At 47.8% G+C, this 27,797-nt stretch overlaps 1 protein-coding gene across 2 annotated transcripts in view; it reads left to right on the forward strand.

Moving 5' to 3' along the window:
* Positions 1-3,523: 3,523 nt before the first annotated feature.
* Positions 3,524-27,797, forward strand: part of LOC129707662 (GTPase KRas) — a 44,268-nt gene continuing 19,994 nt past the window's right edge. The window contains exon 1 of one of the 2 annotated variants that reach the window (XM_055652819.1): positions 3,524-3,804. The gene's annotated coding sequence lies outside the window, so the exon portion shown is untranslated. The remainder of the gene's footprint in view (positions 3,805-27,797) is intronic. The other variant, XM_055652818.1, reaches the window with a different exon arrangement.

Raw genomic sequence — 27,797 nt, forward strand, 5'->3', positions numbered from 1 at the left:
AAACCCATGCAGTCACAGGAGAATTTCAGCACCCGCAGTCAGGATCGAACCCGGGTCTCTGGTGCTGTAAGGCAGCATCTCTACCGCTGCACCTCTGTGCCACTATGAATGCACTTGCCTGTACATGATCCAAATCCCTCTATTCCCTGCACTTCCATGCACCTGTCTAAAAACCTCTTAAACTGCCATGATCAGTCCACAGCCACCCTAGTAACGTGTTTCAGGCCTCCACTAATCTGTGTAAAGAACTTGATCCACATTTCAACTTTCCCCCTCTCATCTTACAACTATGCCCTCTAGTGTAGAACATTTTCACCCTGGGAAAACGGTTCTGACTCTACCCTGTCTATGCCTCTAATAATTGTATATACTTCTATCAAATCTCTCCTCAATCTTCCATGAAAGAAACCAATCCAAGTCTATTTAGCCTCTCCCAATAGCTGAAACCCTCTAATCATTCTGGTAGTCCTCCTCTAGGTCTTCTCCAAAGACTCCACATCTTTCCTGTAATGGGGGTGAATCTTTGGCCCATATCCCTCTAAAGCTTTCCTATGCGTGTACTTACCAGAGTGGCTTTTCAATGTAGTTATTGTACTGTTTTCATCTGCTTCCCCGGGCAGCTTGTTCCATACACCCACCGCCATCTGCATGCGAAAGTTGCCCCTCAAGTTCCGATTAAATCTTTCCCCGCTCACTCGATGGAAGATGGGTTGCCAACTTTCTCACTCCCAAATAAGGGACAAATTCCCGACCGATTCGGCCTTGGCTGGGTGAATGATGAGTTGGCCCGGGTGCTGGACTGCACACAAAGCCCAGCCAGCAGGCCAGCTGAGGAGTCTTGGCCCGGGCACTAGACTTTGCGCGCGATATCGCGCGGCCCGGGCCAAAACTCCTCAGCTGGGCTTTGCGTTCTGCTGCACGCAGAGTCCGGCACCCCCTCCGACTTGTGAACCGATGATCGGCCACGAGAAGGAGGGGTGGTGGTGTCGGCGGTAAGCGAAGGTCCGAAGGTCGGACAGCTGGCCGGGCTGTCGACGGACGGGGCCACGGGCGAGGCGCTGCTGCTGCACTCCATGGGCTGCACTATGACCGGACAGTTGAGGCTGGGCCGGACACGGCACTCTGACCCAACAGTCCTCTCCACCCGAGTAGTAGCGGTCCTGTACGGGACAAACCAATTTAGCCCAATATACGGGATGTCCCGGATAATACGGGACAGTTGGCAACACTAATGCATGGGGACCTGCAGCCAATTTGCAGAGTTGCTCAGGCCCTGTTGTACGTGTGGGGATGGGAGGGAGGCTGGGAAAAGGTTGGGATTTCCCCAGTATCCCTTCCCAAGGTCTACCAGTGACGCATTAAAAATACAGTTGCTGGGGAACCGTGACTGGCTTTCACACGGAAATCACCGGGATTACCAGGATGACTCACGGAAGCCAGGAAGAAGCATTTCAAAACACATTCATATGTGTTGACAAAATAATGCTGTGCCTCACGGTCTCCCAGCATAAATATTACTCGATTGCATGTGCTGAACTGGGTCGGTTGACAAGTGAAAATATATTCTGCGGGCGGGAGGGTCACAAACTAAAATTGGACAGTTCAATGCTAGTTTGTCATAAGGTCAAGTGATAGGAGTAGAATTAGGCCATTTGGCCCATCAAGTCTACTCCATTCAATCATGGCTGATCTATCTCTCCCTCCTAACCCCAATCTCCTGCCTTCTCCCCATCACCCCTGACACCCTCCTCATCTTCTTCCTAAAGTAACGTCCTTTAATTCTGAGGCTGTGCCCTCTGGTGCTAGACCAATTTGTCCACTCCGACGTAGAGGAGGGCACATCAGGAGCACCAAGTGCAGTAGACCGGGTGGGAGGAGGGACCTGTGAGCCTTTGCCTCACCTGGAAGGGCTGTCGAGGTCCCTGGATGGTGGTGAGGGAGGAGGTGTGAGGACAGGTGTTGCTGCTCCTGTGGTTTCTGGGGAAAGTGCCAGGGTGGGTGGGATGAACGATTTAAAAAATTCCATAGAGGCAGCACCCGTAGTCAGGATCAAACCTGGGTCTCTGGCGCTGTAAGGCAGCAACTCTACCGCTGTGATGGTGTGAAGAAGGACGGTGTGACGAAGGGTCGCGGGACCACTGGGATGGAGCCAACGGCTGTAACAGGTCTATATTACCAACTGTAGCTGGCACTGTAAAATGGTGCCACAATGGCAGCTCTTGTCCAAGTTCACAAGTTATAGTGGAATCAGGCCGTTCGGCCCATCGAGTCTACTCTGCCATGCAATCATGGCTGATTCCTGCCTCCTAATCCCATTTTCCTGCCATAACCCTTGACACCGGTTTTAATCAAGAATTTGTCTATGTCTGCCTTAAAAATATCTACTCCTATAACTCGTGAACTTGTGAGTCCCTTGCTCTGTGGCATTAGGGTGGAATATTTTTAGAGTCAGTGATACAGCGTGGAAACAGGCCCTTCAGCCCAACTTGCCCACACTGGCCTACATGCTCTAGCTACAAAGTGTTTAAGAAGGAACTGCAGATGCTGGAAAATCAAAGGTACACAAAAATGCTGGAGAAACTCAGCGGGTGCAGCAGCATCTATGGAGCGAAGGAAATAGGCAACGTTTCGGGCCGAAACCCTTCTTCAGACTTCTATCTACACCAGTCCCACCTGCCTGAATTTGGCCCATATCCTCTAAACCTGCCTTATCCGTGTACCTGTCCAAATGTTTCCTAAACGTTGTGACAGTCCCTGCCTCAAGTACCTCCTCCAGCAGCTCGTTCCATACACCCACCACCCTTTATGTGAAAACGGTTACCCCTCAGGTTCCTATTAAATCTTTCCCCCCTCAGCTTAATCCTTCATGATTAACTCTCAGCCTGAAGAAGGGTCTCCACCTGAAACGTCACCCAACAACCTATCTCCAGAGATGCTGCCTGACCCATTGTTACTCCAGCATTCTGTGTCTATCTATCCAAGTACCAGTCTAAATGTTTCTTAAACGTTGCAATAGTTGTGTTGTGTCTACACCACCTGGCCTGGCCTGCCCTGGCCTGGCCCGGCCCGCCCCAGAGTGTATTTTCTATACCAACAAACCCCATCTAGGCGTCTGGGCTGCGGTCAGAGCCACTCCTGACATTTGTGCAGCAAATCTGCGATTAAATAAGGGCGGTGCAGGCAGTGGCGTTGACCGGGAGATTCTCTGCGTTTTACAAGCAACGCCTCTTCCTGGTAACATCGCACAGAGCTGGCGACGTAATGTTATTTTAAAAAAGGCGACCCAGCGAAAGGCAGACCTTGCAGTTGACGTCAAGGGAGGGGGGGAGAGAGAGAGAGTCAGTCAGTCACGGGGGGGTGAATTTGTTTTCCTTTAAACTGATATCTTTGGAGAAAATCGCCGGGTTTAAAAAAAATAAATTAAAAGGAGGGTTGAAAATAAGGAAGACACAGTTGAGTAGGGAGGGGGGGAAGAGCGAGTGTGTCAGGACTGGAGAGAGGGAGAGAGAGGGAGGGAGGCAGAGACTGAGGGAGGGAGGCAGAGACTGAGGGAGGGAGGCAGAGAGAGAGAGAGAGAGAGAGACAGACAGACAACAGGCAGACAGACAGAGGGGCCAGTTTCATGTTAGTTTCCTGGCCAGTTTCACTGGGACCCCGCGCTCTCTGACTAACCGCACCCTACTGCTGTGAGACGCCTCACACACTCACCACCCCTTCCCTTCAATTTCTCTCCCATTTACTCAATGCTTTTTGAACAGCCGAGAGGGACGGACCAAGCCCTTTTAAACGGGAGAGAGTCGGAGGGTGAGTGCTATATTTTCGTTTTCTCTTTCGCTGTCAGGGGCGTGGACCTGCTCACTGGTGGGTCCGTGGACGGTGGGTAGAGGGGGTTTGGAGACCCCACCCCACCCACCGTATGGTCGGTCCTCCAGTGGGCTACTTTCCCCACTGTGAGTGTGGCCGTTGACGAGGCAGCTGGCTGTCTCTATGTGTGTGTGTGTGTGTGTCTCGCCTCCCTCTCTCACAGACGGTGGGGGACGAGAACCACTTCATTCACTCACTGTGCCCGGGCCGGCCCCGCAATGCAGATGCCGGGTCGGGCAACGAGGGGGAGGTAGGGGAGTGGAGGAGGGAGCTTCCTTTGGGGCAGAATGAGGGGAGTAGGATAGGGTTCAGGTGGAGGTAGAGGCGGGGGGAGGGTAAGGTGTGGGGCAGTTTTATTCTGGGGTAGAGGGAAAGGGAGGTAGGATTTTGTTGGGGAGGACGGAGTGTTCACTCCAGAGCAGGCTGTGGTAGGATAGGGTTGTGGATGAGGGACTTCCCTCCTGTGCAAGCCAAAGTCTATCTGGAGCCTCCGCCCTTTGTCACCCAAGTTTGAAACACAGGCGAGGTGAAATATTTGAAAAGAGTTTCTTTTGTTTTGCTTCTGCGTGGAGACAGTTCCTCAAAGCGGAAACAAGAACTACATCTTGGTAATGGTGTAGTCAAGAGATAGGGAGATGGCTTTGAAGTTGAGTCGGGTTTTAAACCTTGAAACCACACCAAGTTTAATTACAGGTGGTTGGAGCGCACGTGTTTGGCAATTATAAATGTATCTTTTTGTTTTATGGGGGGTGGGTGGTATTTTGGGATTTTACAGCCACTGAATAAATCCCTTCCCGAGTGCCCGGTAATGTTGGTGGGTCAGCGAGTTGGGAATAGGTCGCGGCGGGACGGTATTAAAGGGCCTGTCCCACTTGCGTGTTCTTGGCACGCATATGAGGCGTTGGTCGGCTCTGGGCAGCGTTGCCTTAATTCACTGTATACCCGGCTTGGCGACTTAAAGCTGGGCTGTGGCTCAGAATCCCCCCCTCCCCCTTAAGCAATAAACAGTGGGCTAACATAGGATGAGCGTTTGAAGCCACTGGGCTTGTACTGGCTATAATTTAGAAGGTTGAAGGGAGACCTCATAGAAACTTACCAAATAGTGAAAGGCCTGGATAGAGTGGGTGTGGAGAGGATGTTTCCACTAGTGGGAGAGTCTAGGATCAGAGGTTATAACCTCAGAATTAAAAGGACGTTCCTTTGGGAAGGAGATGAGGAGAAATTTCTTTAGTCAGAGTGTGGTGAATCGGTGGAATTCATTGCCACAGAAGGCAGTGGAGGCCAAGTCAAGGGATATTTTTAAGGCAGAGATAAATAGATAGATACCTGATTAGTACAGGTGTTGGGGGTTATGGGGAGAATGGGGTTGAGAGCGAAATATAGATTGAATGGCTGAGTAGCCTTGATGGACCGAAAAGCCTAATTCAGCTCCAGGAACTTGTGAACTTTTAAAACTCCTGTACATCGGCGAGACCAAGCACAGGCTCAGCGATGGTTTCGCTGAACACCTCCGCTCAGTCCGCCTTAACCTACCTGATATCCCGGTTACTCAGCACTTTTAACTCCCCCTCCCGTTCCAATCTGACCATTCTGTCCTGGGCCTCCTCCATTGTCAAGAGTGAGGCCCAGAGCAAATTGAAGGAACTGCACCTCATATTTCGCTTGGGTAGTTTACACCCCAGCGGTATGAACATTGACTTCTCAAGCTTTCCTTCTCTCTCTCTCCATCCCTTCCCAGTTCTCCCACCAGTCTTACTGTCTTTGACTGCATTGCATCTCTGTCCCGCCCTTCCCCCTGACATCAGTCTGAAGGAGGGTCTCAACCCGAAACATCACCTATTCCTTCTCTCCAGAGATGCTGCCTGTCCCGCTGAGTTACTCCGGCACTTTGTGTCTACCTTATTCACTTCTGAAACAGCATTCAGTGGGTCAGTAGTTTTTGTAGTCTAGGAGAATGAGATGCTTATCGGATCACAGCCTATTGCACTTTATCTGCTTATTTATGTGTATATTGAACTGAACTGTTCTGTATTTTGGCTTACAATAGTCTGTTGTGCTGCAGCAAGCAAGAATTTCATTGTGCTATCTGGGACACATGACAATAACCTCTCTTGACTTGGATCTTGATTGCATGGTAGTACAGTACGGATCAGGCCCTCCAGCCCAATTCATCCCTGCCGACATTTGGCCTGAGTTTGATTTAACTCTTCGGGCTAAAGGAATCAAGGGATATGGGGGAAAAGCAGGATTGGGGCACTGATTTTAGATGGTTAGCCATGATCATATTGAATGGCGGTGCTGGCTCGAAGAGCTGAACGGCCTACTCCTGCGCCTATTGTCTATTTTTCTATGTATAGAAAAATTAGGTGCAGGAGTAGGCCATTCGGCCCTTCGAGCCTGCACCGCCATTCAATATGATCATGGCTGATCATCCAACTCAGTATCCCGTACCTGCCTTCTCTCCATACCCCCTGATCCCCTTAGCCACAAGGGCCCCATCTAACTCCCTCTTAAATATAGCCAATGAACTGGCCTCAACTACCCTCTGTGGCAGAGAGTTCCAGAAATTCACCACTCTCTGTGTGAAAAAAGTTCTTCTCATCTCGGTTTTAAAGGATTTCCCCCTTATCCTTAAGCTGTGACCCCTTGTCCTGGACTTCCCTAACATCGGGAACAATCTTCCTGCATCTAGCCTGTCCAACCCCTTAAGAATTTTGTAAGTTTCTATAAGATCCCCTCTCAATCTCCTAAATTCTAGAGAGTATAAACCAAGTCTATCCAGTCTTTCTTCATAAGACAGTCCTGACATCCCAGGAATCAGTCTGGTGAACCGTCTCTGCACTCCCTCTATGGCAATAATGTCCTTCCTCAGATTTGGAGACCAAAACTGTATGCAATTCTCCAGGTGTGGTCTCACCAAGACCCTGTACAACTGCAGTAGAACCTCCCTGCTCCTATACTCAAATCCTTTTGCAATGAAAGCTAACATACCATTCGCCTCATATCCCTCTAAACCTTTACTATCCAAGAGTCCAGAGTGTTTTATTGTCATATGTCCCAGACTGAACAATGAAACTCTTACTTGCATCGGTCAAAATGTGTTTTTTTTTAATGTTGGGGATAGTACTTGCCTCGAGCACTACCTCTGGCAGCTCGTTCCATACACCCACCCACCCCCCTCATTGTGAAAAGGGGTGCTCCTCATCTTCCTATAAAATCTTTTGCTTCTCATAAACCTGTTGCCCTCGTGCTTTTGATTCTCTGACCCTGGTGGGAAATGGAACGTGTCTGTTCACCCTCTTTTCCCCTCGTGGTTTTATACATCTCTGCAAAATCCTCCCTCGTGATTTTGTGCAACTCTAAATTCCTTCAATAAAACTGAGTTCAAATTATTTCCACTGCCAAGTAAACAATTTAAAAGATAATGGGGAGAAGTTCCTTTAATTAGGTTTTCAAAATGTCACTGGAGTTAATGGTCAATATTCGTGCAGTAAGAATGTTATTGTTCCATTATCTATACGAATGACAATTAGCTACTCTTGAGCCCTAGACTATTTTATCGTTAGCAATATGATTAAGATGGGTGTGTGAATTTGAATAATGGCAAATGTAAAATGACAATATGTCCAGTTATTATTGGCCCTGAGCCTTCTGGAGAGTGCTGGAGGAACTCAGCAGGTCAGGCAGCATCTGTGGAGGGAATGGGCAGATGATGTTTCAATAGACAATAGGTGCAGGAGTAGGCCATTCGGCTCTTCGAGCCAGCACCGCCATTCAATATGCTCATGGCTGATCATCCCCAATCAGTACCCCTGTTTTGGGTCGAGACCCTTCTTCAGACTGATTGTGATGGGTGTTGGGGGGGGGGGGGGGGGGGGGGGGGAGAAAGCTGGAAAACGGGGCATGATAACTGGAGAGGTAGAAACGAGGAATACAGTTGTTGACTTACTCCAGCACTTTGTGCCCTTGTGTGTAACTCAGCGGGTCAGGCAGCATCTCTGGAGAAAATGGAATAGGTGATGTTTTGGGTCGGGACCATTCTTCCTGGCTGGACAAAGGTGAGGGGGGATGGTTGATTAGCAGGTGGGTGGAGTAAGTGAGCAAGGCTAAAGATGCAACAAAGACAATATGGTGTCAGATAAGGAGAAGAGGTGTGAACTGTAGGGCTAGAGGGAGCTTCCCCCTTCTGTGGAGAGGTTTGTGTTAACACTGGGATCAAGTGCTGGTTTGTATCAAAGGTCCTACAGCGAGCAAGATAGATCACTCGACGTAAAATACGTAGTGCGGTCATGGGCAGATTCATGGGTAATTTTCGGCCCCATTTCTGTAACCGGCTTCCGTCTCTGCACCAAAGACCCCGTAGCGGAGCAAAGATACTAGTGCGGAGACGGAAACCGGTTACGGAAACATCCTCGTAAAAATCAAAGTTCTTTGGTAAAAATCTTCTCATTTTCAGAATTATAATTTATTAACACAAACTGTTCCCCCGCAACGTTGATTACACTGCGGGTCGGTCGGGTCGGGTTACTGAAATGGATGAAAAAAAGGCCCACGTTCCGCTCCATTGCGTACTACACGTCAGCCCATTGCATTTAGCAGGAGTGGTCTATCTTGCTCCGCTATAGGATCTTTGGTTTGTATATTAGTGAAGACAGACACAAAATGCTGGAGTAACTCAGCGGGACAGGCAGTATCTCTGGAGAGGAGTGGGTGACGTTTCGGGTCGAGACCATTCTTCAGACTGATGGAATGTGTGGGAATGGCAGGGGGTGTTAAAGTGTTTAGAAACCAGGAGATGGGCGGTGGGTGTGGGAATGGGAGGGGGAATGCAAGTGTTTAGCAAGATGGAGATATCAGTGGTGTTGTTTGTATGATGCACCTTGGTAACGGAATGTGCAATTTGAGACGATGTGTCACGTCTGTAAAACATGGCATTGGTGTTAGATGGCACTAGAGTAACTAATGCAATGTAAACACCAGTCACTTGTCTGGCTTTGTGTCTGCCTCTGACAAGTTCAACACTTCTAATGTCATCCTGTAATTTTATGTGCAGCCCACAAGTGACCTTGTTACTCCCTCCTTTCCCCCCCCCCCCCCACATCATCTCTGGCGTATCGGTGTGGTAAAGGCTGGTCTCGATTCACATTGAGAATTCAGCACACACTGGCGCTCACGTTCTGGCCCACACTTTTAATATTTTCTATTTCTATTTAATATTTCTTCATTAGACATAGGAGCAGAATTAGGCCGTTCGGCCCATTGAGTCTGCTCCGCCATTCAATCGTGGCTGATCTATCTCTCCCTCCTAACCCCGTTCTCCTGCCTTCTCCCCGTAACCTTTAACACCCGTGCTAATCAAGAACCTGTCAATTTCCATTTTAAAAATACCCAAATGACTTGGCCTCCATCTCCATCTCCATCTGTGGCAATGAATTCCACAGAATCACCACCCTCTGATCAAAGAAATTCCTCCTCATCTCCATTCTAAAGGTTTGTCCTTTAATTCTATGGCTGTGGCCTCTGGTCCTAGACTCTCCCACTAGTGGAAACATCATCTCCACGTCCACTCTATCTAGGCCGCCATCTTCAAAACAGCCCTGTGTTCAGTGTCCATCACCGATTCCCTTCCCCACTGCTCCCCTGTTTGTGGTCTTTGGGGTGGAGCAGGAGACGAGGCTTAGACGACTCTAGATGGGTTCCTGGTTCTGTGGCGGGTGAGCCAGGCCTGCTGTTGCGGTGAGCCCGCGGCTCACTGGCCTTGCACGGCTAGCTCGGAGCGTCTATAATGTATTGTGTGGGAAGGAACTGCAGATGTTGGTTTAAACTGAAGGTAGACACAAAAAGCTGGAGTAACTCAGCGGGACAGGCAGCATCTCTGGAGAGAAGGAATGGATGATGCTTCGGGTCCAGACTCTTCTTCAGAATATATTTCTGACCAAGCATACCTCCCCGACTTCTGTACTGATTATTTCACACGCTGGCTTTGTACGGCTGTCCTGCTATCAATATGGGTCTCGCCCCAAAACGTCACCCATTCCTTCACTCCAGAGATGCTGCCGGTCCCACTGAGTTACTCCAGCATTTTGTGTCGATCCATACCTTGAAGCCTGCTGCAACATGTACATTTGTTCTTGCTGAGGTTGCACACTAGAAACCTGCACAAGATCTAGATCGGAGTCATAGTGTGAAACTGAAGCACTCTCCACAGATCGTGACTTTCGGGGGAGAGTTTAAAGTCCTAGTATTCAAACAGAAGCAAAAATGTAGAGATGAGGAACTGCAGTTCCCGGCTTGCCAACAAAAAGACACAAAGTGCTGCTGGAGTAACTCAGCGAGTCAGGCAACATCTCTGGAGAACATGGATAGGTGACGATTCTGGTCTGAAGAAGGATCCCGACCTGAAACGTCGCCTATCCATGCTCTCCAGAGATCTCGCCTGACCCACTGAGTTACGCCAGCACTGTCTTTTTGAGAAGCAAGAATATTATCCCTCTTAGACACAAAATGCTGGAGGAACTCAGCGGGTCAGACAGCATCCTTGGAGAAAAGGAATGGGTGACGTTTTGGGTCGAGACCCGTCTTCAGAGGGTCACCCATTCGTTTTATCCAGGGACGCTGTCACCTGCTGAGTTACTCCAGCTTTTAGTGTCTATCTTTGGTTTAAATCGGCATCTGCAGTTCCTTTCTACACAATATGCATTCCCATCCCAATGTAACCAGTAACGTCATTAGTGTGTGCGCTTCTGTTTGAAGGTTTATCCATGCATTTATTACACACCAGCTTCCCTAAACCACGCGATCTGTTGTATAGATACAAGTTTTGTTGTTTTTGATACTTTTCAATATAGTGATCCGATTTGTGTGATTATTACAGTGGCACAATGGCGCAGCTGTAGCGTTGTTGCCTTACAGCGCCAGAGACCCGTGCGCTGTCTGTGTGGAGTTTGAACGTTCCCCCTGTGACTGCGTGGGTTTTCTCCGGGTGCTCCGGTTTCCTCCCACAATGAGGGACGTGCAGGTTTGTAGGTTAATTGGCTTTGGTTAAATTGCCCCTAGTGTGTAGGATAGTGCAGGTGTACGGAGTGATGGCTGGTTGGTGCAAACTCCATACAAAAATGGTGTCTATGGTCAGGATCGAACCCAGGTCCCTGCCTCTGTAACTATACTGCTGTGCCACCATAGAGGTGCACAGCTGTGGGAGGCAAAGTTGAAAGGTGCTATGTGGGGAATGTTATTTTTTTTAAGTAGGGTGGTGGATGCCTAGAATGCACTGCCAGGAGTGGTAGTGGAGGCGTATACCATATGATAGTCAGATCGGCACATGGATATGCAGGGAATGGAGGATGTGGGCCATGTGGAGGCAGAGAAGATGACTTTATCTCTAGCATAGACATTGTGGGCCGAATGGCCTGTTCCTGTGCTGTATCTTTCCCTGCCCCATGTCCTAAAGAAACCGAGTGCTTGATGTTTTAATGCAGCCTTGAGTCAATATTCGTCAACAGTTTAGAAACAATATTTACGGCCCCCCTCCTTGACAGCTCGTGTATTGAGCTGAACATATTGACATGTGTAAAGGATGTTTAGAGTGCTTCAAAACTGGTGTCAATATTTATGTGAACACCATCTTGGGTTGATGGTGCTTAACTCCTGTCAACTGGTTAACAGCTCGACCTGAAAAATAAGCTCTTGTTCACTGTGTGTGATTGCTATTAACCAAGTGGATTCCTTCTCTGGAAAGGGAGTTGTATAGTGGGGACCGAGGGCTTTGTATATTAAAGGCTGAGATTTTAGTCGATGGGGGAATTGGGGATCGTGAGGGAATGGCAGGAATGTGGGTTTTACACTATTTTGGATCAGCCTTGGTCTTGTTGCACAGTGGCTTATTGGGTTGAAGGGCCCTGTTCCCACTTGATTGATTGAGAAATACAGCACAGAAACAGGCCCTTCTGCCCACCGAGTCTGCACTGACCATCGATCACCCAGTTCTGTTATTCACTTTCTCATCCACTCCCTGCACACTAGGGGAAATTTAGAGGCCATTTAACGTACAAACCCGCCCGTCTTTGGGATGTGGGAGGAAACTGGAGCACCCGAGGTCAGGATCGAACCTGGGTCTCTGGTGCTGTGAGGCAGCCGCTCCACCAGCTGTGCCACCCCAGTAGTAGCTGCGATTTTTCTAATTTTTTTTTAATTTTTTTTTCACCCAACTGAGTTTGGTTTCAGTTACATTTTGGGGCGAGGGCAGTCCATGATATTGTTGTTTGATCACAAACCATACGTAATATCCCATCAAAGTGTCTGTTGGATGTTGTTATTATTACTTTGGCTAAGCATAACAGGGTGTCACGGTGGCGCAGTGGTAGAGTTACCACCTTACAGCATCAAAGACCCATGTTCGATCCTGACAACGGGTGCTCTCTGTACAGAGTTTGCACGTTCTCCCCGTCACCTGCGTGAGTTTTCTCCAGGTGTTTTCAGTTTCCTCCCTCACTCGAAAGACGTACAGGTTTGTAGTCTAATTGGCTTGTTGTAACTGTAAAAGTATCTGTAGTGTGTGTGGGATAGTGTTAGTGTGTGGAGACATGGTAACTCAGCTGGTCGTCGCAGACTCAGTGGGCCAAAGGGCCTGTTTCCGTGCTGTATCTCAAAATAAAAAATTTAGACGACACAAATGTTTAACTAGTTTCTGAGAATTGCACTCTGTACCATAAATAACTTGTAGACACAAGGAACAGCAGATGCTGCTTTACAAAAGACACACAGTGCTGGAATAACTCAGCAGGTCAAGCAACATCTCTGGGGAACGTGGATAGGTGATGTTTTGTGTTGGGATCCTTCAGACTGATGGAGGTGGGGGGGAGAGAGCTGGAAGACAGTTCCAAGCCTTCCTGTACCCACATATCACTTGCCAGATTGTCTCTTTCCCCCCCCCCCCCTCCCCACTTCTAGCCATTTCCCCTCTTCAACTATCAGTCTGAAGAAGGGTCCTGACCTGAAACGTCATCCATGTCCTCCACAAATGCTGCCTGACCCTTTGAGTTACTCCAGTACTTGTCTTGAGTCATAAATAAAACTTGTTTTTTCTTAAACCATGAATCAAACTTGTCTGCCCACAACGGTAATTAAACATCGTAAATCATAGAGCTTAAAATATGCATGCTGTGGAGGAACTTGCTGGGGTGTGTCTGTTGTTTTGGGTAACCTTACCTGTTTAGTATAGAGATACGGCGTGGAAACAGGCCCTTCGGCCCACCGGGTCCGCGCCGACCAGCGATCACCGCACACTAAAGGGCCTGTCCCACTGTACGTGGTAATTCAAGAGTTCCCCCTGATTTGAACTTGGAGAATTACAGTAATAGCCGCTCGCAGGTACTCGGGGCTCTCGTGGACATTTTTCAACATGTTGAGAAATCTTCACGAGCTTACCGCGTTTCCCGAGTACCTGCCGTTAGCGTTACGAGCCGCTAAGAGACGTCCCCGAGCTCCAACGTACCCGCTACGTACATTCTACGTGCTTACCATGAGTTTGATTTTTTTTTTTTAAACTCGGTCGAGATCTTGAATTACCTTGTACAGTGGGACAGCCCCTTAACACTATCCTAGACACTTGGGACCATTTACACATTTATACCAAGCCAATTAACCTACAAACCTGTACGTCTTTGTAGTGTGGGAGGAAACCAAAGATCTCGGAGAAAACCCACGTGGTCACGGGGAGAACGTACAAACTCCGTACAGACAGCACCCGTAGTCGGGATCGAACCCGGGTCTCCAGCGCTGCAAGACAGCAGCTCTACCACTGTGCTGTCCCGTTTCTGTTGTCAGAAATTAAAAAAATTATAAGGAAGTTGAGTGGTTTATAATCTGTTGAACCCTAGAGCTCACATAATGGGGAAGCATGATGGGGGGGGGGGGGGGGGGAAATGGCCAACATAGAATGTTAGGATGGGGGGGAAATGGAGGTGTCAATGTATTTAGCTTTCGCAGCACAGCAAACGTTGTTAAAATAGGCATTGGAGGTTGTAAATAGCTAAAACGAATACACTCTGATGAAAATCGGGCTTTCCTTATCTGTTGAGGGGGTATAGATGCTTCTAGTCCTGTCTAGGTTCTCATCCGTCATCCGTTGCAACCTTGAGATCACCGCTGCTCTTTGTCACTGAATGTTATAAAATGCTGTAGTTACTGTGAAATGTTGAGCCACTTTGGGTTCTCTCTGAGTGTTTTCCGGTGCCCACTGTTCAAGCCTTTAATAATGCGACTTGTTTGAGAGACTCGTCACTGATCGACGAGCTGTTTTATTTTGTGTGTGTGTGTGCGTTGGGATGTGTGTGTCGGGATGTGTGCGTTGCAAGGAAGGAAGGTAGCACTGTGTTGTAACGTACCGGGGTCTGTGGATTGCTATAACAGCGGCACTGAAACGAGGGTTGTAGTCCAGTAACAAAGGGTACATGCTATACTTCCACGTCGAGATGGGAAAAGGCTGCTTGGAGATTTGGGCTGTTGAGGGAGTGCAGCGTAGGTTCACGGGGTTAATTCCCGGGATGGCAGGGCTGTCGTATGTTGAAAGAATGGAGTGACTGGGCTTGTATACACTGGAATTTTAGAAGGATGAGAGGGTATCGTATTGGAACATATAAGATTATTAAGAGATTGCAAATGCTAGATGCAAGAAACATGTTCCTGATGTTGGGGGAGTCCAGAACCTGGGGTCACAGTTTAAGAATAAGGGGTATGCCATTTAGAACTGAGATGAGGAAAAACTTTTTTACCCAGAGTTGTGAATCAGTGGAATTCTCTGCCTCAGAAGGCAATGAAGGCTGATTCTCTGGATGTTTTCAAGAGTTAGAGAGAGCTCTTAAAGATAGTGGAGTCATGGGATATGGGGAGAAGGCTGGATTGTGGATGATCAACCATGATCAGAGTAAATGGCGGTGCTGGTTCGAATGGCCTCCTCCTGCACCTATTGTCTATTGTCTATTGTGTTGATGAAGTCCCGTTGTGTATCCACGAGGTAGAAGCTGGTGATGCTCGCTTGGGCTCTTTGATGCTGTTGGCAGCTGCTCAACGCATCTGGGCAAGTAGCCAGTACTCCCATCTGCCCTGTGAATGGTGATGAGGCTTGTGACCTAAGTATCACCTCCAAACTGCAGTTTAGTTTAGAAATACAGTGTGAAAACAGGCCCTTCGGCCCGCCGAGTCTGTGGTGACCAGCGATCCCCACACACTAATACTATCCTAACGCACAGTAGGGACAATTTACAATTTTACCCAAGCCATTTAGCCTACAAAACTGTACCTCTTTTGAAGGTGGGAAGAAACTGGAGATCCCGGAGAAAACTTACTCGGGTCATGGGATGAACGAACAAACTCCGTACTGAAAAGCACCCAGGATTGAACCCGGGTCTCTGGCGCTGAGAAGCATCAACTCTACCGCTGCACCACCATGCTGCCCATGATAGTTGTTGCCTTGGCTATCTTTTGGAAGAGGGAATAGTCCAATTAATTGTCCTTTGGTAATTCTACCCAGTTTACTTGGGATGATAATGGTGGGGAAATGATTATACTTGTGTGGGTTACACTCATATACGTGGACTTTTGAATCTTCTGAGGAGTTACAAATAAATAGAACAGAGGGATCTTGGGGTCCAATTTCCTAGCCCCCTGAAAGTCACACCACAGTGGTACAGATGGCATATGCTATGCTTGCTATCAGTAGTTGGGGCAGTGAGTCCGAGTCAGAAAGTCCACACAGCCAGGGTTGCATGGTGGCGCAGCGGTAGAGTTGCTCCTTGCAGCACCAGAGACCCGGGTTTGCATGTTCTCACTGTGTCCACGTGGGTTTTCTGCAGGTGCTCCGGTTTCCTTCCACGTTCCAAAGAATGTGTGTTTGTAGGTTAATTGGCCTCTATAAATTGTCCCCAGTGTGTAGGACAGAACTAGTGTAAGGATGATTGTTAGTCGGCTGGACTTGGTGGGTCGAAGGGTGTGTTTCAAAGCTGTATCTCTAAACTAGATTAAACATGTTGCAGCTTTATGAGACTTTGATCGGGCCGCATTTAGAGTGTTGCCTCATTACAGGAAGGATGTGGAGACATTGAGGGTGCATTTCCTGTTTGAATGGGGGGAGGGGGTTGGGTTAGAAACATAGAAAATAGGTGCAGGTGTAGACCATTCAGCCCTTCGAGCCAGCCCCGCCATTCAAGATGATCACGGCTGATCATCCAAACTCAGTACCCCATTCCTGCTTTCTCTCCATATCCCGACCATTAGTTGGGTTGGAGAAGGAACTGCAGATGCTGGAAAATCGAAGGTAGACAAAAGTGCTGGAGAAAGTCAGCGGGTGCAGCAGCATCTACGGAGCGAAGGAAACATAGAAACATAGAAAATAGATGCAGGAGTAGGCCATTCGGCCCTTGGAGCCTGCACTGCCATTCAATATGATCATGGCTGATCATCCAACTCGGTATCCTGTACTGTACCTGCCTTCTCTCCATACCCCCTGATCCCTTTAGCCACAAGGGCCACATCTAACTCCCTCTTAAATATAGCCAATCAACTGGCTTCAACTACCTTCTGTGGCAGTGAATTCCACAGATTCACCACTCTCTGTGTGAAAAATGTTTTTCTCATCTCGGTCCTAAAAGATTTCCCCCTTATTCTTAAATTGTGACCCCTTGTTCTGGACTTCCCCAACATCGGGAACAATCTTCCTGCATCTAGCCTGTCCAACCCCTTAAGAATTTTGTAATTTTCTATAAACTTCTCTATCTAAATTCTAGCGAGTACAAGCCGAGTCTATCCAGTCTTTCTTCATATGAATGTCCTGACACCCCAGGAATCAGTCTGGTGAACCTTCTCTGTACTCCCTCTATGGCAAGAATGTCTTTCCTCAGATTAGGAGACCATACTCCAGGTGTGGTCTCGCCAAGACCCTGTACATGGGCAACGTTTTGACCCGAAACCCTTCTTCAGACCTTGACCTTGTCTTCAGAGCACCAGAGGTTGAGGGGCTGATCTGATAGAAGTGTATAAAATTCAAGAGGCACAAATACACTAGATGGTCAGAACATTTCTCCCCAGGGTGGAAATGTCACGAGGGCTTAGCCTTAAGGTGTGGCGTCCAAGATTTGCAGGGCAAATTAAAAAAAATATAGTGATATTAATGGGTGCCTGTGACATGCTGACTGGCGTGGTGTTGGAGGCAGATTTGATGGTGGCATCAAGGAGGGGTTTTAGAATATGCAGGGGATGGAGGGGTATTATTGTGACTCGGCCGTATAATAACTGGAGCCTTGCACCATGATAAAGATCCAAAGACTTTATTAACTACACAGCAAGAACGGCTTCACATTTGCACGTCTCTCTAGTTCTAAGGGAACCAGGCAAGGGGCGGTTACTGCAACGCTAGTGGGCGTAACTACATAAGCAAGGCTCATAATAAGAGTGACACTGGTCTACATATATGGATCACGTGCAGGGCAGAGGAGATTAATTTAACCTGGACATTGTGCGCTGTAAGGGCTGTTCCTCTGATCTACTGTTCTATACAACTGAATATTGTGCAAACATCAACATATGTTCCACCCGGTAACCTCTCCTGCAGCTCCAGCAGCCTGGGTTTGGTCCGTCATTTGGTGCTGCCTGTGTGGAGCTTGCACGTTCTCTGTTCCTGTGGGGGTTTTCTTCTGGGGCCCCTGGCTTTCTTTCGTACTCCAAAACCTTGGGTGGCATGGTGGAGCAACGGTAGAGTCACTGCCTTACAGTTCAAGAGAACCCGGTTCAATCCTGACCATGGGTGCTGTCTGTACGGAGCTTGCATGTTCTCCCCGTGACCGTGTTGGTTTTCTCCAGGTGCTCTGGTTTCCTCCCACATTCCAAAGACGTGCGGGTTTGTAGTTTAATTGGCTTGGTAAAATTGCAAATTGTTCCTAGTGTGTGTGTGTGTGTGTGTAGGATAGTGTTAGTGTGCGGGGATCGCTGGTGGGCCGAAGGGCCTTATTCCACGCTGTATCAGTAAACCAAAATTAGTTTGCAGTGAAATACGTTGCCAGAGGGGATTGCGTTAAATGCTGGAATGGACCTGACGGATTGAATGGTGGCATTGTATGTTACAAGGAAGCGCAGATGGTGGGGGAGGAACTGAAGGAGGTTGGGCCTAGGATTCTGCCCTGAGCAAGTCCTGGGGTGGTAATTGGCAATTATCTTCCTTTAGAGTCATTGAGCATAGAAGTCAAAGAGCAAACAGACGTTGTGTAGATGGGGCATCTTGTGTGGTATGGCCAAGTTGGCCTTGCCAACCAAGATTCCCCCTCTACACTGTCCCACCTGGCTGTGTTTGGCCCATTATTTGTGTGAGGTGGGGCCCTGACCTTTGGGCTGTGTGGCCCTTGATGCCCATTGACTTCCGTTTGACCTGATGCCACACTTGGTCAATGGTAATCTGGTATCAAGGGCAGTCACTCGCCATGCAACTGGAGTTCAACTCTTTAATCCATCTTTGGACCAAGGCTATGACACAGTCTGAAGCAGAGTAATCCCAGAAGAACTCTAACTGGGCACTGAGCACCTTATCGATGAACAAATGGTACTGTTCAAGATTTGGTCATCAGTCTAGTGATAGAATAAGGGGTAATTAGCCCAAATGAACTCTTGCTGTTGGTGAAACAGATTCACCCAGGCAATTTTTAATTTAGTTTAGAGACACAATGTGGAAACAGGCTGTTCGGCCCACTAAGTTTCTGTTCTGTATCTCTGCACCATCCTACACACTCGGGACAATTTATAATGTTTACCAAAGCCAATTAACCTGCAAACCTGTGCGTCTTGGGAACAGGGAACATAGAAACATAGACAAGTAGGTGCAGGAGTAGGCCGTTTGGCCCTTTGAGGCAGCACCACCATTTAATACGATCATGGCTGATCATCTAAAATAAGTACCCCATTCTTGTTTTTTTCCCCATATCCTTGGATTCCTTTAACCTCGAGCTAAATCTCTCTTGAAAATATCCAACGAATTGGCCTCCACTGCCTTCTGTGGCAGAGAATTCCATAGATTCACAACTCTCTGGATGAAAAAGTTTTTCCTCGTCTCAGCCCTAAATGACCTACCCCTTGTCTGTAGTCTTTGGAGTGTGGGAGGCAACTGTTCAATGTACAGATATAGGATGAAGGGAATAGTGTTTAGTGCAAGATAAAGTATTATAACATTTAATTACAGATAGTCTGAGGTTCTCCAACGAGGTAGATGGTAGCTCAGGACCGCTCTCTAGTTGTGGTAGGATGGTGCACTTGCCTGATAATAACTGGGATGAAACTGCCCCTGAATCTGGAGCTGTGTATTTTCAATCTTCGGAAATTAAACAACCTCCCCTCCCCCAGAAAAATCTCAAACCTCTTCACTTCTCCAAGTCTTTCCCTCTGCTCAGTCACAAGTTCAGCCTGATAATATAGCCCAGTGCACTGCAACAGTAATAAATGCTGACGATGGAACATGTACAAGCCTGGGGTAAGGACACGATTACATTTCAATGTGTTCCCAACAACAAAGCCACCAACATTCACCAACCTTGCACAAACCCTGTCTAGTTGACCACAGCCAGCAAGAACCTATATAACCATATAACCATATAACAATTACAGCACGGAAACAGGCCATCTCGACCCTTCTAGTCCGTGCCGAACACGTAATCTCCCCTAGTCCCATATACCTGCGCTCAGACCATAACTCTCCATACCCTTCCCATCCATATAACTATCCAATTTATTTTTAAATGATAAAAACGAACCTGCCTCCACCACCTTCACTGGAAGCTCATTCCACACAGCTACCACTCTCTGAGTAAAGAAGTTCCCCCTCATGTTACCCCCAAACTTCAGTCCCTTAATTCTCAAGTCATGTCCCCTTGTTTGAATCTTCCCTACTCTCAGTGGGAAAAGCTTTTCCACGTCAACTCTGTCTATCCCTCTCATCATTTTAAAAACCTCCATCAAGTCCCCCCCTTAACCTTCTGCGCTCCAAAGAATAAAGCCCTAACTTGTTCAACCTTTCTCTGTAACTTAGTTGCTGAAACCCAGGCAACATTCTAGTAAATCTCCTCTGTACTCTCTCTATTTTGTTGACATCCTTCCTATAATTAGGCGACCAACATTGTACACCATAAAATTGTACAACCTGGGCCTCAAATTAACCCCAAACTACTTTGGATAAATCACTGCTTTCATCCAACCTCCTCTGTTCCTCTTCCTTTCCCACTGTGAACATCAAAAGTTTAGTTTAGAGATACAGCGCGGAAACCGACCCTTTGGCCCATCAAGTCCATGCCGACCAGCGATCCCCGCACGCTAAAACTAACTCACTCACTCACTCAATGGAAAGGCATTGAGTTTGAGGTTTCTGCTCAATAGATGCAGAGTGGAAACAGGCCCTTCGGCCCACTGAGATGGCCTGATCAGCGATCCCGTACCCTAATGCCATACTCCACACTAGGGACAATTTACAATTTGTACCGAAGCCAATTAACCTGCAAACCCGTACACCTTTGGAGTTTGGGAGGAAATCGGAGCACCCAGAGAAAACCCATGTGGTCACAAGGAGAACATGCCAACTCCACATAGGCACCAGCCATATTCTGGATCGAACCCGGGTCCCAGGCACTGTAAGGCAGCAAGTCTACCGCTTTAATTTAATGAAAGACTTTCACTTCTTCAAAATCCAACAGTGCTTCATGGCCATCCTTATGGGGATAGTTTAATCAAACGTAACCATTTTCAATTTCTACGTTGGTCTGGGCACCCTTGCGCTTGGAAGTGTGGAACGTTTTACAGAGGTGAACAGATTGCATCTTGATTTGTTTTTCCATCCGAACAGATTGGTTCTTGTAATTTTCCATCTGCAAGATGCTATCTCCGGATTATCTGCTTAAATCTCTGGCGTGTTACTTGAATTCCATGCTTCCAGCAGCTGAGTTATACTCGTGAGCCAAGGGTGATGTGGGTTCTATACAGTATAATACAATGACTGTTGTACAGTACAATGCAATGAGTTATTTGGCTTCATTGTTGTTCATGAAAAGTGCGTTGGTACTTTTGGATTTTATCGAGCGCTGTGCATATTAAAAGACCTTGTGCATCCTTGCAAATGCACAAAGTGCTGGAGAAACTCAGTGGGTCAGGCAGCATCCTTGGAGAACAGGGATAGGTGACGTTTTGGATCGGGACCCTTCAGGCTGTGTATCCTTGTAATATATTTAGTGGAATAAATGAATGGAAAACTGCTGTGAACACTGGAGTTGGGCACAGAGGTTTGAGATTTTTCTGGGGTGGGGAAAAGGGGATTGTTTTCAGTTAATTGGCCTCTGTAAAAATGGGAAAATCGCGTGTGGGATAGTGCAAGTGTATGGGGTGATTGCTGGTCGGCACGGACTCGGTGGGCCTGTTCCGCACTGTATCTCTAAAGTCTAAAATGGTGCTAGCTCGGATGAAGCATCTTGGCCAACATGGGCAGGTTGGGCTGCAAGGGAAATGCACGCCTCCAGATTCAGGGACAGTTTCCTCCCAGCTGTAATCGGGCAACTGAATCGTCCTACCCCAACCAGAGAGCAGTCCTGAAGTACTATCTACCTCAGTGGAGACCCTTGGACTATCTTTAATCGGACTTTACTGGACTTTATCTAGTACGAAATGTTATTCCATTTATCATGTATCTGTACACTGTGGGCGGCTTCATTTATAATCATGTATAGTCTTTCCGCTGACTGGATAGCACGCAACAAAAAATCTATCCACTGTACCTCAGCCGTTGAGTTACTCCAGCATTGATGTCTATTTTCGGTGTAAACCAGCATCTGCAGTTCCTTCCTACACGTTAACGCTGGAGGTTAATTTATCTAGCACAGACTGAGGTTTCCATTTAAAATGAGGATGACCCATTTAAAAGGGGAGAAACATTTGTATTGCTATGTCCAATCTTTAGAATTGCGATTATTTCTCTGCACAGCAATGATGTACATTATGCCACTTGGATGGAGAACACGGGTTGCGTTCTCATGACGCAAACAAAGTTGGAGAATGTTTGTTTAGGAGACTTGCAAAGTCAAACTTCTCTTTGGCACAGGGACTGAAAGCCTAACTCAGGAGCCCGACTCCCCCACCCACATGTAGATAATGTACAGTACACGGCTTTCTAAAAATATCTCTGCCGTGTTTGCTGTTGGAACAGAAGTAGTGACCTTGCTGCCAAATGTTTACTGAGGTTGGATGTCAATGGGATGGGAGTTGAGGTGATGGGGCAGGTCTGTAGCGTACAGCAGTGAAGCCTCCAGAAGTGGGATACTGGGGGAAGTTGTCCCAATAACAATTACTCAAACAAAACCAGAGGTCGGCACGGTGGCGCAGCAGTAGAGTCGCTGCCTTACAGCGCCAGGGACCCGGGTTCGATCTTGACTACGGGTGCTGTCTGTACAGAGTTTGCAGGTTCTCCTTGTGACCGCAATTCTGTAAAAATGGTAAAATCGCGTGTGGGATAGGGCTAGTGTACGGGGTGACTCAGTGGCCAAATGGCTCGTTTCTGCGCTGTATCTCTAAAGTCTAAAATGGCGCTTGCTAGGATGAAGCATCTTGGCCAACATGGGTAAGTTGGGCTGAAAGGTCTCTTTCTATGATTGACTGCAGCAAGGCATTAGAGGGGATGAGAAGGGTTTGACTTTGAGCTGGGGGATCGGGTTTGGGTGAGTTATGTAAGGATGACATGCGGTGAGAGGTAAATGTGACGCAAGGTCGGTCATCTTGCTAGTTTCTAGAGATGCACCATACTCTGGCAGTTACTCTGCTGCCAACCGCAGGGACATTGCAGAGTTGCAATTGCAGCCCAGTCCATCGTGGACTGGACTTCCCCACCTCCCCAACCCCCATCAACTCCATCTACACTTCACGCTGCCTCGGAAAACCACTCAACATAAACGGTCATGGCTGATCAAGTACTTTAAAGTGTCGGATGTGCCAGCAATGAAATCTTACCTGCGGATCGTATAGAATAAATAGATTCAATAAATCAAAAAATTAGTAACTGCCATGCTAGTACAAAACAAAAACAACATCCTTGGTGTATCCAAAGAGAGTCCATCATTCACAGTTGATGGGGGTCAGGGTTGTTGAATGTTCAAGAGCATGATGGTTGCTGGAAAGAGATTATTCTTGAACCTGGAGGTCACGGTTTTCAGACTCCTTGTTGGTGGGAGTTAGATGAGAGCATGGCCAGGGTGGTGTGGGTCATTGGATATTGTGGATACTGGCTGCCTCTATGTGGCAGTGCCACCTCTAGATCCCTTCAATGGTGGGGAGGTCAGTACCTGTGTTGGACCAGACAATGTCCACCACCCTCTAATATCTCCTTAATTCCTGGGCGTTCGAGTTGCAGACCCAGGCCGTCATGCAACCAGTCACTGTGCTCCCTACTGTACACTTGTGGAAGTTCAAGAGGGTTTTCATTGACATACAGATCTTTCCGATGTTTTAAGGAAGTAGAGGTGTTGATGGGCTTTCATTAATATTACGTCAATGTACTGGGGCCCAGGTCAGATCTTCACACCACTCGCATCCTAGTCATTCTCTCCTCTCCCATCTCCTGTTGTGCAAATGATGCAAAGCTTGAAAGCGCGTTTCACCAGATATCTTCAGAACCTCTGGTATGTTGGTCCAATCTGCCTCGTTGTGGCCCTTGTACTCTTTTACCTGCACGTACACTGTAGCTGCCGCCCCCCCCATATTCTGCCCTCTATTTACTTTTCCCCTTTGCTCTGCCTGATGTTCTTGGGTATGGTATGATTTGCCTGGATAGCACGCAAAGCAAAAATGTTCCACCGTATCTCAGTCCACGAGCGGTGGAGTTGCTGCCTCACAGCGCCAGAGTCCCTGGTTCAATCCTGATTATGGGCGCTGCCTGTACAGAGTTTCTACGTTCTCCCAGTGGCCATCGTGGGTTTTCTGAGATCTTTGTCTTCCTCCCACACTCCAAAGACGTGCAGGTTTGCAGGTTGATTGGCTTGGTATAAATGTAAATTGTCCCCAGTGTGTGTGTGTGTGTAGGGAGGTGTCTGTGTGCGGGGATCACTGGCCGGTGCGGACAGTGGGCCAAAGAGCCTATTTCTGTGCTGTCTCTCTAAACTAAACTAAACTTAAAAAAGCTAAACGTGACAAAAATAAACCAACCATGTGGGGGATGCGGGGAAGGAACTGAGGATGGACATATCTTTTCAGCAGCAGTCCACATCTAGTTTGAACCCTGCAACAGCAGCTGAGGAAGAAGTTCAAATAGCTAAATAAAATGTTAGTTTCAGTTGTGGTCACTATGAAGCTGCCTGTTCTGTATAAAAACAAAAGGTTCATTAATTGCTTTAAGGGCAGGAAATCCTCGATGCTCTGTCTGATATACAAGTTTCATGTAGATAAGACATTTCATTGCACCCTGGTTTACGTGACAAGCTATTATGAATATGTGTATTGTCAGTTGGCCTTTTGCATTTGCGCTAACCCTTTGCACCAACTCTCTCTAATGAGTGGCACAGTGGCATGTACATGGATAGGATAGGTTAAGTGAGATATGGGCCAAACGCAGGCAGGTGGGACTAGTGTAGGTGGGACATGTTGGTCGGCGTGGGCAAGTTGGGCCGAAGGGCCTGTTTCCACACTGTGTGACTATGACTCTAAGTTGGCTTGTGCCAGTTCCCCTGCCCTCACTGCTGGTGTTGGGCTACAGGCCTGCATGCAGTCACGGTCATGATCATACATCTATCTGCTCATTGCTACACCAAGTCCATGGATATTTTTAAGGCAGAGATAGATGGATTCTTGATGAGTACGGGTGTCGGGGTTTAAGGGGAGAAGGCAGGAGAATGAGGTTAAGAGGGAGAGATAAATCAGCCATGATAGATGATAGCATGGCAGAGTAGACTTGATGGGCCGAATGGCCTCATTCTGTTCCTAACTTATGGCCTTATGAACTTGCATCTCTCCTCAATCCCAGAAAATCCTGACACTCATGCTGCCACAGAACGCACCATTTCCATCAACTTTCCCACTTTTTAAAAACAGTTTCAATTCATGAGCCTTGAGCTCTGCACCGTCTCTGGATTAATATTAACATTGGCAACTTGTTGCTTGACATTTAAAATGAGACATCAGCAAGAATAAAAAGCCTTTTGTTGGAGGCCGTTTATTTGAACGTTCCTGCCTTTTTAAGATCCCAAATAGTTTTGTCATGAGGTACACATCAACAGTGATCTCATGAGGTGGCAGGACATTCTTGATGGGATGAATGGCCTGGCCTTGTTCATTCTCTCTCTTTCTCCCTCTCTTTCTCTCCCTGTCTCTCTCTTTCCTCTCTCCCTCTCTCTCTCTCTGTCTCTCTCCCTGTCTCTCTCCCTGTCTCTCTCTCTCTCTCTCTCTCTCTCTCTCCTCTGTCTCTCTCTCTGTCTCTCTCTCTGTCTCTCTCTCTGTCTCTCTCTCCTGTCTCTCTCTCTGTCTCTGTCTCTCTCTCTCTCTCTCTCTCTCTGTCTCTCTGTCTCTCTCTCTCTGTCTCTCAGGAGCCAGTCTCTCTCTCTAAAATGAAGTGCTCTCTCTCTGCAGACATTTATTTTTCTGCACTCTCTGTCACTGTGGCACGCCCAAGTATTTTCGGATCTTGGTTTGTTTTTGGGTGTGGGCTTCCTGGTCGCTCTCTTTCTCCTGGGTTGACGGTGTGTTTCTGGGAGTTTGGGGCTGGCGAGGAAGGGTTAGCGACAACAAGAGGCACGACACAGCCCCCCCTGCAATTACTCAGCAAATCACTGCCAATTGCCCACGTGGGATATTTGGAGCCTTTCACTCTGGGTGTGCTGGCCCTGCCTCTTGAAGGGCAATAGGCCTCAAGTGTTCAGCTGCCACGCTTTCCTCAGCTTGGAAATGAGCCTATTTGTGGAATGATTAAAAAGATATAGCGTGGAGTCTGGCCCTTCAGCCCACCGACTTCATTCCGACCATTGATCACCCGTTCACACTAGTTCTGTAAAGGGGCTGTCCCACTTGGGCGATCTAATCCGCGAGTTCTGGCGCGTTTGCCCTCGACTCGTACTCGCAGCATAGTCGACACGAGGTCGTAGGAGGTCCCCGCGTACTCGAGAGGCCTCAGCTAGGTCGAGGCGTTATTTTCAGATAAAAAATGCCCGCGAGTAAATAAAGGTCGCCATGGAAAAAAATCAATACTTTTTTTTACGTAGGTTTAGTCGTAATAGGTCGACATGTTAGTCGAGGTTGGTCGTAGCTAGTCAAAGGAGGTCTTCAACATGTAATTTTTTCAAACTCTTCTAAACTCGCCAATTGGGTCACCCAAGTGGGACAGCCCCTTTATCCCACTTTTTACTTGACCCTAGGGCCAATCTTACAGGGGGCCAATTCGCCTGCAAACCCGCACGTCTTTGGGATGTGGGAGGAAGCCGGTGCACCCAGTAAAATCCTTGCGGCCACAGGGAGAACGTGCAGACTCCACACACAGACAGCACCCGAGGCTGGGATTGAACTTGGGACTCTGGCGCTGTGAGGCAGTGGCCCTACCATCATTTCACAAGTGATAGGAGCTGTTTGGAGTCGAGCCCATTCTTCAGACTTTCCATAAGCCACTCTTCCCTGCTGTTCCGACTCTTTTTTGTCCTCCATCTTCCTGGATGTTTCTTGCTGCTTTTGCTTCCTCCCACCCCCACTCTCTTCCTCAATCCCCGTAAGAAATAAATGAATACAAATTTAGGGGGCCGGCACGGTGGCACAGCGTTGGAGTTTCTGCCTTATGGCCCTGTCCCATGGTACGAGTTAATTCCAAGAGTTCTCCCGAGTTTGCTCTGATTCGAACTCGGAGATTTACGGTAATGGCCACTCGTCGGTACTCGGGGCTCTCGTGGACATTTTTCATCATGTTGAAAAATCTTCACGTCTTCCCGTGCTTACCTGCCGTTAGCGAGTCTTCCCGAGTACCTGCCGTTAGCGTTACTAGCCGCTAAGAAACGTCCCCGAGCTCCGACGTACCCACTACATTCATTCTCTGTGCTTACCACGAGTTTGATTTTTTTTAAACTTGAGAGAGCTCTTGGAATTAACCCGTACCGTGGGACAGGGCCATCACAGCGCTTGTAGCTCTGGTTCGATCCCGACTATGGGCGCTGTCTGCCCGGAGTTTACACCTTCTCCTCGTGACTGCGTGGTTTTTCCCCAAGATCTTTGATTTACCTCCACACTCCAAAGACGTACAGGTCTGTAGGTTAATTGGCTTGGTGTAGGTGTAAATTGATCCTAGTGTGTGTGGGATAGTGTTAATGTGCGGGGATCGCTGGTCGGTGCGGACTCGGTGAACCGAAGGGCCTGTTTCCGTGCTGTGCCTGTATCTCTATACTAAACTAAATTATTGGTAGTTCAACCTTTTGGGTTTGAAAACATGGAAAAGGCTCCCTAAATTTTAATTTTTTTTAGTTTAAATATAAATTAACTTTGTTCAGAAACATTAGTGTGTCTGAAGTAGGGTCTCGACCCAAAACGTCACCCATTCCTTCTCTCCAGAGCTGCTGCCTGTCCCAGTTGCTGAATTACTCCAGCATTTGGTGTCTATCTGCTGATTGTTTAGTTTAGAGATACAGTGTGGAGACAGGCCCTTCGGCCCACTGAATCAATGCCGACCAGCGATCCCTGCACACCTGCACTATTCTACACACTGGGGACAATATACTATTTTCCCAAAGCCATTTAGCCTGCAGATCTGTAAGTCTCTTTGGAGTGTGGGAGATCTCAGAGAAAACCCACACGGGTCACGGGGAGAACGTACAGACAGCACCCGTAATCAGGATCGGACCTGGGTCTCTGTGAGACAGCAACCGTGGGACGTTTACAAAAAAAACACTAAATATGCTGGAGTA

This window comes from Leucoraja erinacea, chromosome 22, assembly GCF_028641065.1.
Source record: "Leucoraja erinacea ecotype New England chromosome 22, Leri_hhj_1, whole genome shotgun sequence".
NCBI classification, from domain to species: Eukaryota; Metazoa; Chordata; class Chondrichthyes; order Rajiformes; family Rajidae; genus Leucoraja; species Leucoraja erinaceus.